The sequence below is a fragment of the Anarhichas minor genome, unplaced genomic scaffold (genome assembly GCF_050575085.1).
Source record: "Anarhichas minor isolate MPS153535 unplaced genomic scaffold, ASM5057508v1 ptg000012l, whole genome shotgun sequence".
Classification (NCBI taxonomy): Eukaryota; Metazoa; Chordata; class Actinopteri; order Perciformes; family Anarhichadidae; genus Anarhichas; species Anarhichas minor.
The window spans coordinates 2,298,768-2,311,258 of NW_027466458.1; the positions used below are offsets into that span (position 1 = coordinate 2,298,768).

General features: G+C 42.2%; 1 protein-coding gene across 1 annotated transcript in view; it reads left to right on the top strand.

The window, feature by feature from the left end:
- The window catches only part of rhbdl3 (rhomboid, veinlet-like 3 (Drosophila)), a 46,319-nt gene that overhangs the window by 14,425 nt on the left and 19,403 nt on the right, over window positions 1-12,491 (top strand). The gene's annotated exons all lie outside the window — the stretch shown is intronic.

The following is a 12,491-nucleotide window of genomic DNA, read 5'->3' on the forward strand; positions in this document are numbered from 1 at the left end:
AGCTCCTGTGGTTTGGATATAATTACCTGTTGGATCAGGGTTTTGCAAATGAAACAACGGAAGCTGCTTCCGTCTTGGTATATATATATATAGTCTGTGTGTGTCCGTGTGAGTCTGCATGCTTGTGTGCTGTGTCTACGTGCTTCGGGTCCAGCACTGTGAGGGGATCAGATGCCCAGGGATTGAGAGTAACACCTTAGTGTCTGACACCTATCCACATATCAAACCCCTATCTGTATATTTACTCCAGATGCGCATTCACCCACTAAAGACATCTTCGCACCGACCAACGTTGCCTGGTTACAGGCCAGTTGGCAAGGAAACTGGTGATGGTCCGTGCTAATTTGCGACGGCCTCAGACGTGTGTGTGTGTGTGTGTGTGTGTGTGTGTGTGAGAGATGAATGAGGGCTTCTAATCTGTCAAGCAAGACAGGTGACCCAGCACTCCGTTGATTAGCCCAGACAGTCACAAAGTCAGTCATCCCTGCAGCCGCCATGAAACACGCGTCTCTGTGATAGAAGAGCAATTCTCCACGGTCTGAAATCTGCGTTAGTTATACTGACTGAAAGAGCAATTTAGGTGACTTTTGCAACAAAAATCTTAACTATTGGCAGGAGCTATATGGAATTCTGACAGGAAATATTTGACTTTTTTTTTGATTTATGTGTATTAAATGTACAATGTTTGGTCGGCACTGATTTTGCTTTTCCTTGCTATACAGTGTTTTGCAGTACAGGACTGACATTAAAAGAAAACTATGTTCGTTTTTTTTGCATGTAGAAATGCATCACAGGGCAACAGATGCATGATCTGAAGATTCATTTTGGTCTCTGAATATGGGGCTGTGTGTACTCAGAGTTATCCGTTTTATGGTGAAGAGGATGGAGGAAAATAAAAGTACATTATGCGAGAGAATGCAATTACCTGTGGCAGACCATGTGCATGGGAAATGAAAGAAGAACGAGGCGGGAAAGGGAGGATGAGGAAAATAAAGAAAGTAGGAGAAGAGAGAGGAGGTACTGTGGCCAGCAGGGCCTGCCAGTCACTTCTCTCTGCACCTGCTGATAAATCTAATCTGAGTAAATATGGCTCCACCAGTAATGCCATGCACTTGAAATTTCAATTATTTTCGGACCGATATCAGGACTTTGACTTGGTATAATGTGCAGGTCCAGATAGGAGCAGCTGCTCTGCAGAGAGGACTTTAGCCTCACTGCAGGAAGGAGCTGGATTTGATTCTTATTCTTCCCTGCGAGTTTTTTTTCTCTCCGTGTATTCACATGGTTTTCCTCTCATTTCCCAAAAACATGAACAATTCTCTTAATTACCTCGGTATCAATACGAGTGTGAATCTCTGGAAAACTTCTCTGAGGCCTTATTCAACCCTTTCTAAATCCTTGGGATGTATTCAATTCCTGGACTTCCAGAGACCTTATTTTTAAGTTTTTAGTTGTATACTAGATTTGAGGGTTATTTTTTTTAAATTACCACAATGGCTGAAGAGATGAGAGTCTAAACTCCATAGTAGGCTACTATGTCTACACCGTGCTAAGGGTGGACCAGTGGTTGATAAAAGGTCAATGGAGATCATATTACTTTAAAGCATATTTAACCTATAAGTTGTTTGCTGCCTTGCACAGTAAGCCTATATAGTAGGTGTGACCAAATATAGGAAACATAGAATGTGATGGAATCCATTACAATAACCTGCCATAAAAGCTTATAATGCAAAATATGTTTTGAGAATCTGTCAGAGAGATGTGTATTTAAATCTGTGGTCATTTTTGTTTGTGGTGTTCTATTGTTGTCTTATAAAGAATGTCTAGTGTTTTGCCCCTTATCCTTTTTTCCCTCCCAACCTTTCCATTTAAAAATGACAAACAACACTTCACAATTAACACCTGCTTGGGATTAATCCTCATCTTTTGTCTCTCTTCCTCTTCCTCCTCAGACTTCAAAGCAGAGTGGATTTGGTCTGCTCCCTGCAATAATTAGCTCCTCGCACAATAAGCCGGGGGAAATAACAAGTTCAAGTGTGCGGTCTTTGCAACACTTGCCCCCTCAGTCTTTTCAGTCGTTTCCTGGGGACACTGCTTGTATTCAAACACGAGTAACGAGGGAGAGAAGAAGAGTGGGTGAGAAATTGTGGAGTTGCTGCTGTTTAATGAAAGTGGGTTATAATAGAGTGCTGTGCTGGGACAAGCGAGGCCCTCTCTCAGCTTGTTGATCTTGCTGACGTATGCTTTGTCAGATTGTTGCTTAATTGACTCGGCAGCTAAAGGCAATCCTATCAAAGGCAGTAATTTCACCTGCCAGCAACTCTGGTTTATTTCTGTCCAGCAAGCTATGCTGATTTATTTCAGCAAAGTCTGGGTATTTCATTAAATACTGCTAAAGCACATACTGCATGCATCATTATGGTATGTTATTACAGAGCCGGTCCCTGGCCAATGTGATGCCCTAGGCCATATTTTAGCTGGTGCCCCATTGCATCGCAGCCAGTTCCACCACCAGTTATTGTGTTTATATGCTCACACAGAAACTGCTCCGATTTATGTCTTTGAGATTGAGCTACGGCAGGGGTCTCAAACTCAAGGCCCGGGGACCGAATACGGCCCGCCACGTCATTTTATGTGGCCCGCGAATCCGCTAGCAAAAATAAATAAAATGAATTTAAAAAAATGAATACAATTTTTTTTTTTTTTGTTAGACTTGATAATAAAAATATCCCCATAGTCGAAATTATGAGATAGAAAGTCAAAATGATGAGATAGAAAGTCATAATGATGAGATAGAAAGTCATAATTATGAGATAGAAAGTCAAAATGATGAGATAGAAAGTCATAATGATGAGATAGAAAGTCATAATTATGATAGAAAGTCATAATTATGAGATAGAAAGTCATAATTATGAGATACTTAAACACACAGTCACAGAAGCAGCTCTTTGGCTGGTTACTGTACACTTGAAATGGAAATGTGTTGTGAGTACATTGAAGACTTTAAACGTGGCTTTAAAACACATGAAATACTTCACGTGGGATTGTGCAAACGCACCCTTGAAAGGATTTTAAGCATTGAACAAAGTTATCGTAATAACTTGTGTTTGATATTTGTCTTTGATATTTTCTTTAAAAGTTTGATCTTTGATAGAGTAATGTGGGTTTCTTAACCCTAAATTAAAAGGATTTAAGTTATAATAACAGAAATGTGCTGAAATATTTTTACATTTATATAACTGCATGTACAATATTTGAACACTTGAATAAACAATAATCAAATGCAGAGAGAGTTATTTACCCATATGTTAGGAGAAGTTACATTTACACCGTCTTACATTTACAACCGGCCCTTTGAGGGCGACCGTGATGCTGATGTTGCCCAGAGTGAAGATGAGTTTGAGACCCCTGAGCTACGGAGATCACAGTGTATTTCTCAAAATGATGTTGTAGGTTGTCCCCCAAACACTTGAAACACTTGACAGTTTTTCCAACTTTCCCCGAATGATCTTGAGGTGGGAGTAACTGAAGTTAACTCCAGCTATGTATTAAATTATCGAACGTTGCAATCGTCCAAAGTAATCTCGCAGCACTCTGCTTCAACGGTAACTATACTATGCAATAGAAACTTTATAACTATATATCACATTACCTCAGTCTTTTTCCCGTTTTTCATGGACAGTGTCACTTGCTCACTTTATGGCAGGTGATTAGCTGAACCATCTGTCAATGGAACTCCCACTGAAGCCAGTAGGGAGAAGAACAAAAGCACATTTTCCAATGAGAAAAGCTTTCAGTGCTAATGTAACTGATGCCTTTGCAGCATCCACGCTAACCTCTTCACAAGTTGCTATTTTTGTTTTAAACGAACAGTCGCCTCTCCGTGTCCCCCTTAGCATTGGCCTATACCGCCTATGACTTGGGCTGCCTGTGTGTTATTGTGTCTCATACGTACAAGTATGACATTAACACAATTAAAAGATGATGATAAATCAACAGGATAGCCATTGTTGAATAGCAGCTTCCAGTCCCAAAATGTCAAGTATTGATGTTTTGTTGTTCCCTCGTTCTAAATTCAATTGTCTCATCTGTTCACTACAGGCCAGCTCTGCACACTGCATCATGCTGTTGACTCATCAATTGTAACTGCTCCTTTTTTTGATAATGCTTTTAAATCCTGTACCCCTGCTTTTCTCTCTCTCGCTATATTCTCCCTGTGTCCTGCTGACTGCACCACTTCTCTTCCTCCGTCCTCCCTCCGGTCCTCCCTTCTCCTTCCTTACTCGTCGGTGGCCTTGGCCCTAGCCTCAGTGTCTAGGTGTTGTTTATGGCAGCATTAACAGGCAATGCTGTGGCATTTTGGGGGCTATTAGAAGTCTTGTCGAGGCATTAGTCATGTCTCTGAAGCGTGACGTGGGCAGAGCACTGGCTGGGCCAGCGAGGGGGCCGTGACATGCATGGCGAGCTGATCTTTATGCGAGCCAGACGGCTGACCTTTTCCTGCAGAATCCTCCGCGACGGGAGAGGTGATGTCTGGGTAATTAATGGTGTGAAACCTCGACGGCTCATCACATCCCTCCCCACTGCAACCCGTCCCGCTCCGCGGTCTCTGTGTCACTGTCAAGTGACACCAGTGGGAGGTCTGACTGGGACGAGCGGGGAGGTATTGGAATCTGCCCATCTGAAGGGAATTTGTTCCCAGCTGAGATGCAGGCAAAGTTCATTTTGAAGGCTTTGATGATAATAAAATGGAAAAGAGGAAGGAGAATCCGAGTGACAGCCGGACCGGAAAGAGTCTCCGTGTCACACAAGTCAACTTGAGCTGATTGTTTTTCGTCAGTGCAGACGGAGGGGTTCCTATGAGATTTAAAAGAAGACAAACGCACATGTAGCACAATTAGAAGAACAATTTCCCTCTTGAGTTTGTATTGTTAGATGCTGCAACATTCCTGCATCTTCACTTCTCCTCCTCTGAACAGTACTGCTATTGTCTGAGTAACTCTGAATTCTGTCTCTGTCAGAGAACAATGAAACGACCCACTGGCTGCTGGCTGGTTCCCCCTCAGCATCAGTGCCTGCCCGAGCTTGGAGCTGTCAGGTCAGACACAGACTGTGGTAGAGATTAGACTTGCTCGTGTCAGATGGACCTCTGTGAGCGCGGTGCCTTGTTCTTAGAAACTGCACTGACAGTTTACATGTTTATTTGTGTGTGTGCAAGGCTCCACATCCCTCTCAGTTTGTACAAGTTGCTATTAATCAAAGGATTATCTGTACATTATCTGAACCATACTTGAACGGGTTGTTCGGCTAAGTATGTACGCACTAGGGGAAATACATGGGAAACACAGCATTGGTAGGGTTTTGTTAAAATGCCAAAACAATAGAAAATCTCATCTTCTTTTTCTTCTTTCTTTGGGTTGGTAAACAGCTCAGTCCTCAGTTTTGTCTCAGCAGGTTAGACCTTTGATGATCATGACAACGTAATCACTGTAGACGTTCTTCGCATTGACATTTGTCTTCTTCTGTTTCCATCCGAATAAGTATAAAATAGTTTCATCTTGGCTTTTAAATGATTGCTTTGATGCTATAAAATGCTGAATTTAGCAGGCACAGTGAATGCTAACATTTGCTTATCATCACTGAACAACACACTACAGCTGAGGCTGATGGGAATGGCATTAGCTTTGGTCTCTAACCAAAATATTGGGTGAAACAACCTGATGATGTTGTTCCAGAAAAACTTGCAATTCATCCTTTGGGAAACATGATTGTCTGAACCAAATTTCATGGCAATCCATCCAGTAGCTATTGAGACATTTCACTGAAAACAACAAACATCAACCTCATGGTGGCACTAAAGCAAACGTTTTTATGATGTGTCATCTGGGAACCATGAATGAGAACATTTTGCGCCAAACCATCCAGTGAAATGTCATAAAGATCCATCCTATGGGCACCACAGAAATCTGTACCAAATTTCTTGGCAATCCATCCAATAGTTAGATTCAGCCATCTTTGTGTGCTCATGGCCACTCTCTCTTAAAGACGCCACACAAACCCCCTCACTGGCATGAGGATTTTCATCCATGATGTCTCATTGCCCCACTGTATTGACTGTGTGTCAGCTGTTAGTCTGTTTGACCTTTCACCTCTCCATCACTGCCCCGCCCCTCCCATTCAGAGCCTCCGCCTGCCGACAAGCTGTCGACTCTACTCAACCCGGACCAGTCTCCTAAATGAGACCAGGTCTGGGCTACTCCGCCGGGGGCCGACAATAAGCCCCCAAACCACAGAGCGTCTCCCATCTTACTCTTTCAGCTGTGTCAGATAATGTAACAAAAAGTGTGTGTGTGTGTGTTTGAGATAGAGATAGAGGTAAGAAAGATATCACACAGGAAAACCCCTCTGGTGTTAAGAGCACGGTCTGAAAAGCCTGATTAACATGAGAAGGTGAGTGTGTTTCCATTCTACCTGCTATGTCGGAGCGTGTGTAGGTGTGTGTGTGTGTGTGTGTGTGTGTGTGTGTGATGGCCAGTGAATGAGGTGCCCCTGCTCTCGCCTGTCCTCCCTGGTGCTTCAGTGTAATTAACGGGGAGACTAACGAGCTTCTCCCCCTCTAACGAGGCTGGCTTTTTATTAGAACTGCTAATTGCGCCATATCAAGGGAATACTCTGGCTTTGTGTTCAGGAAGCTACGGGAAGCAGAGTAACTGTGTTTGATGGTTGTGTGTGTGTGTCTGAATGTCTACGTCTATGCTGCTACTCTCAAGTGCATAACCACAATAATAGAGAACTACAAGAAGAGGTCATTTGTAAAGACTGTATTTAAACAGGCATCTACATACATAATTGTGTGCATGTGTATGACAGTATATACTGTAAATGTGTTTGCCTTTTACATGTCTCGCGTTAACAGGAGAGTGTCATAGAGATCTCAATCAAGTGCAGTCTGAACGTGGTCTTATAGTCCTGAAGGCTAATCATGCCAAAGTGGAAACACCTGTGTGGGTGTACCATGGGGGTGTAGTAGCTTTTTATAGACGGCAGACATTTTTCACCTGTCACAGCAAAGAGAAAAAAAAAAAAAGCACAGGTGAAACAGATTTAGTTAACAGTGTCCCGGTAAGCCATGCCAGTGAGCCATCACGCACAATACCAGTCCAGGACCGTGAAACTTGTTTTTTTCCTGCTATGACGATGCAGAATGTCTGCTGTGAAAAAGATCTATTAGTCAATGAGATTAAGATTACACCCTGTTGATCAGTGATTGTAGATGATTATCCACGATACATTGGATACAACAAAAGATGCTACTGTAGCCATCTGCTGGCTTATTAGAAGACATTTTGTGGAGTTGACATGTGAATATGTATGTTTGTGTGTGTGTTGACTCCTCTAACTAAGCTGAGTTTATACCCAGACTTCATAGCTCTAGTTAGTTAACCATCATGCTCCACTGTTTCCTTTACCTCCCCTAACCAAGGCTCTAACGTCCCAGTAGTAATTATGGTCAGAAATACCTTTTGTGTTTTGCATGCAAAATTTGAGTCGCAATCTAAACCGCCTGCAGTCCAGTTGTAGTGGGAAAGCCATTATAAGAGTAAGAGACTGCCAGGTCATTAAATGGGCTGCTATAATGTTAACCACAGGCAGTATGTCTGTCTTGGCTAGTCTGGCTTCATGCACTATAACATGCAATGCACGATCACGTCATACAGTAGCAACACTTCAAATTACAGGCTTGCAATTGTACAGGAATGAGTTGAAAAAAGGGTCAATATGGAAAGTATCCAAAAGAGCCTTGATCTCTAGATAATCCAATAGCTTGTTTTGTCTGTAGGTCAGCAGATCGAGCAGGTAGAGGCTGTTTTTACTGCACCGTCCTTATAATAGCAGCAACTCAGTGGTGCACACAGTCTGACTCAGTGGGGGGGGGATTGGAAGTAATTATTCTGCTGGAAAGGCTGTACGCTGACTGGATTTTTGCCATAGCAGTTATTTAACTAGAAGACAGGCAGTGATAATATTCAGATATCCAAATACATTTTTTCAGCTTAATACCCCAAATAACAGTATGGAGCATTAAGTAAATATTTGAGATGGGCACAGCTTTGCAGAATTCTACATTTATGTTGACTGTGTTTTTCCAGACATGCGACTTATATATGACACATATAATTATACTATACATATACACAGTAGTACTTCTCTGATGCTTGTTAATATGAAACAATGCTGCCATAACTACGCAGTCTCCTGCATCTTAAAGACAGTGTTTATTTCTGGCCCTTTGCCCTCACAACCACCCACAGTATATGCTTGCACACACACGCACGCACACACACACACACACAGACACACAAAATGCTTTCCTCAATTTATTCCTTTGTCCTCTATCCCTCTATCGTTATGGTCATACAGTAACTCAAGGGCTATTGGAGCTCCTGTTGCTTCGGTTACAGGTTATTGCACCCTCACGCCTTGCTGATTGGTCATTCGTGCCCGCTATGCCGCATCAGCCTGGAGGAGGTTATTATCAAAAAATGTGAAGTCTTTGCTGATGCCTCAGGAGGCAGCCATGTGCTGCATTTCACGCAGCGTCTTTATTGCTTTTGAGGCAGGTCACACATGTTACGGTGCTGAATGACTTCTTCATGCCCGTTACTGTATGATCCTGTGCGGTTGTATTAGTTTCCCGTGTCAAATGAGACGTCTTTATATGGGGGATGTATGACTTAAGTTTGTTTCCCTGTCAGTCTGTTTCACTGCATTTCTGCGAAGGGCAAGAGTGAGTGACAGGATGACTCCCAGCAACGGTCTTCATATCAGTTCAAAGCCAACAGTTTGTGATTACATGCAGTTTGAGCTGTTTCCCACAGAGCTCCCAGGGTGCACCCTGTCTGAAATGTTGATGATGTTATCAAAAGATTTGTTCGTGTTTTTTTTGGGATCTGCTTTCTGCTGATGCGGCATTAATTAGTTTATCGTCAGCAATATAGCTACTGATATGTTTTCAACGAAAAAAAAAGAAGAAGATTACTTGGAAGCAAGTATTCACTTCTGAGATGTTACACTGGACAGATATAGAGGGGGGGAAAATTGTAAACATATTTTTGAACTTATGCATACGAGTGTAAAATGTCGTCCTACTGCTGAGCGATTATCCTGCAGCACTGTCATTCACTACATCAGCTCTTTAGTACATGTTCGGTGAAGGTGTAAGAGGATTTGAGAGTGCCCGTCGGCTTGCTGTTAGTAAACCAGGATAGGATTGAGTTTCTCGCAAAACTAACTCTAGACTTGTCTTCACTCACACCCCATGCTTCCTTCTTCCCTTTAGTGTGCACTTACTGTTCCAGACAGCAGCTCATCTGCAGCTCCAAACCCCTGGACAGTGACCCATAATAGTGTGGGTCAAACGTCAAAGGTCACTGAAAGTACCAGAGGTCAGAGAAAAGTTCATCGCAAAATCTCAAATCACCTCCTGCCAAGCCTTTCTCAGGGGATTTGACTAGCAGGTGTAACTCCAAAAAAACAACTTCTCTGGTTTAGATTTTTTTTTTGTCACTTGAAAAGACTGAATGGAGCCAGTTGAGATCCTTAAGTAAGAGAAAGTGAGATTTTTGTTTTGTTTTTACAGTACTTGGTCAGAAAGTATGATATCCACTTACTTTAAAAAAAAGATCTTGTGATCTTTCACCCCGCAGGCTACATTTAATCAAATTCTAAGTTGTTTTGAGTATGTTTTTCCCTGTAGCCTTTTGTATATTTTATGTTGGCCCAGGCTCCAACATTTCTCCAGGCTCTCATGTGCATACTGCAGTATTCAGAAAAAACTCCCTGGCCCTCTACTTCCTTAATATTCAGCTATATGAAAATGAGCCTGAAGACAAAGAGCCTTGCATTGTGTCCAAAATGCCCCCCCTCCCCACCGCCCAGACCAACCCTCCTTTGCTTGCTGCTCCCCACCCTCTGCTGTTTTTCTCCTCTGCACTGACACCACCGCTGAGAAGCCCTTAATATGAAAGCTCATTGGCTAGGAATGTTTTGGGGTAATTTGTCTGCACCAGGATTTGTCTGTTTGTGTGTGCGTGTGTGTGTGTGTGTGTGTGTGTGTGTGCGTCTTTGTGCTTATTTTAATCTGAGGGATTTGCATCACGCTCCCTTTGCTGTTTGCAAAACAAGCCTTATGGAGCAGAGACAATAACATTGTTATGGAAATGGAAAATGTGCTGCGATAAAAGTTCACAATCTGTTGAATGTTCCGACACGCACACGCTACTTAGTATGTAAGTACTGCATTACCCAAAATTCTCTCCTCGTATAAGTGATGCTGCAACTAAATGCAGTCCAGTGTATTTTTAATTATTGTTATGAACAGACATTTAAGACACATTTTTATAAATACCAATAATTTAACAGTTCCAGCTTAGAATTTTAAATATTTGCTGGTATTCTTAGTCATCTATGAGAGTAAATTGAATATCTTTTTGGGGTATCTGAATAACAACTGTTAGTTGCAGCCCTACAGCTGAGATTTGTTCTTAATCCTAAACATGTTTAAAGTTTTCAGTTTGTGGTGAAGCTCGAGTAATCTTGGACGGCGAGTTGTCCCTGTATCATATAATGTCCTCCTCCGCATGGACCTCTGGTTGCATCAAAAGGAAATGAACACTAATTGGAGTGAGGGGATTGGGTGAACCTTGCATGAAATTGCCATCGGAGACCCATTGTTGAGTGTGTGTCCCTCTTCCTGCTCCTCCCCAGCAGCCGGCCTGTTGACTTCAGAGATTGCTCACTCAACTATCAAGCCCGTGGTGGCGCAAAAAAAAGTGGAGCGAGGGAGTGTGTGTGTGGAAAATAACGTACGGCTGCCTGCCTCCGGGAGTGACAGGAAAAGAGATAACGGGCAAATTTATTGAACTATTTATTTTTTCTTCTGAGGGAGCCCACATGTTAGCTCTAAAGAAAGAGAAAGTAGAGGGCAGACAGTGAAGGGGGGTGGGACTGGGGGTATGATTGTAGGGTGAGGGTGAGGGGGCGGGGGAGCAGGGTGACTGGGGTTTTAGGGGTGCGTGTATATGTGTTTATTTGAGGGATAAAGATGGGGGAGGTGTGTGTTGAGGGTCTTGGAGTGGACTGTAATCCTTCAGTCCTGGTTAGCAATAACACCCCGCAGTCTGGGACAAACAATATGACAGGGACACACACAACACACACACAACACATATATTTTTTCGCATTCACATTAGTGGTGAGACTGGCTTTGGCTGACGTTACTTCGTCATCATGACAAAATGGCCTCGACAGAAACTGGCTGATTTACTGCAAGAGAAGGTTGGTTGTTTTTGTAGAGTGAGTAGAATAGTATTTTATGTATTGTGTGTGTGTGTGTGTGTATGTGTGTGTGTGTGTGTGTGTGTGTGTGTGTGAGAGAGCGTTGCTTTGGTGTGCCGTACATATGTAACGGAAGGAGACATTGTGTATGTTGGACTCAGCAGTGCAAGTTTAATCGCATTCAGGAGTTCTTGTTTGTTTGCCTTTGCATTTGCCTCTGTAAAAATGCACAGTCATTGTAAAGTATACTGTCTAGTTGAATGGGGTTATACAAATGATTTATGCAACACCTCCTTCCTCCTCCTCCTCTTCTTCTGTTGGATGCGATGTGGCAGATGGCACACATTCCGACCGGTTGTCATAACTGAACAGCTCACTTCTGGTAAGGTTACACTTGTGATCCCCAAGTTGCCTTTTCTTATCCAATGCTACATCAGATCGCACCAAAATAGGATGTTACTGCCGTCACACTGCCGTCACACCTCCCACGCCAGATATTTACATGTAAGCAAGTTGTCACATAGTCCAGATGCCATTTAGCGTAGACAGCCATAAGTCAATGTAAAGTGGGGAAAAAGCGTTGCAGACAAAGATCCAAAGTCATAACTACATGAAATGACTTCATCTGGTTAGTTTAATGTTCCTCACCGTGCATGTAGGCCTATATATTTTATTAAAAGTTTACGATTTTTTTTGACGGCAAAATGTCTCTGCACCACTCTACTAAAATCATATTACGTTTGATTATTGGGTAATTTTGTCTTCTATCTAGTGCTTAATTTACTAATAAAAATAGTCTTTTATTTAACGTTTGTATCTGCAGTGCACGTTTGTGCTACATGAGGGAGCCTGAATGTTTGTATTGTTCTGATAATTGTAGCCTACTTATAACGTTCTGTTTGTTATGCGGATGAGAAGAAAAAACAATAGCCTGTCAACTCCACCTAAATGCATTTATTTGGACTCATTTATGAAGTATTTAACTCGTGTATTTGTTTTCAATAATACCTGTTAGCCCTCAAACATAAAAAAAGTTAGAATATATATATATATATAATATATATCTCCTCTAAATGGCTGGATTACCTTTTCAAGATAATATAAGGTGATGCAAAAATGGCAGTAGAAATGGTCAGGAACATTTGTTTACGCAC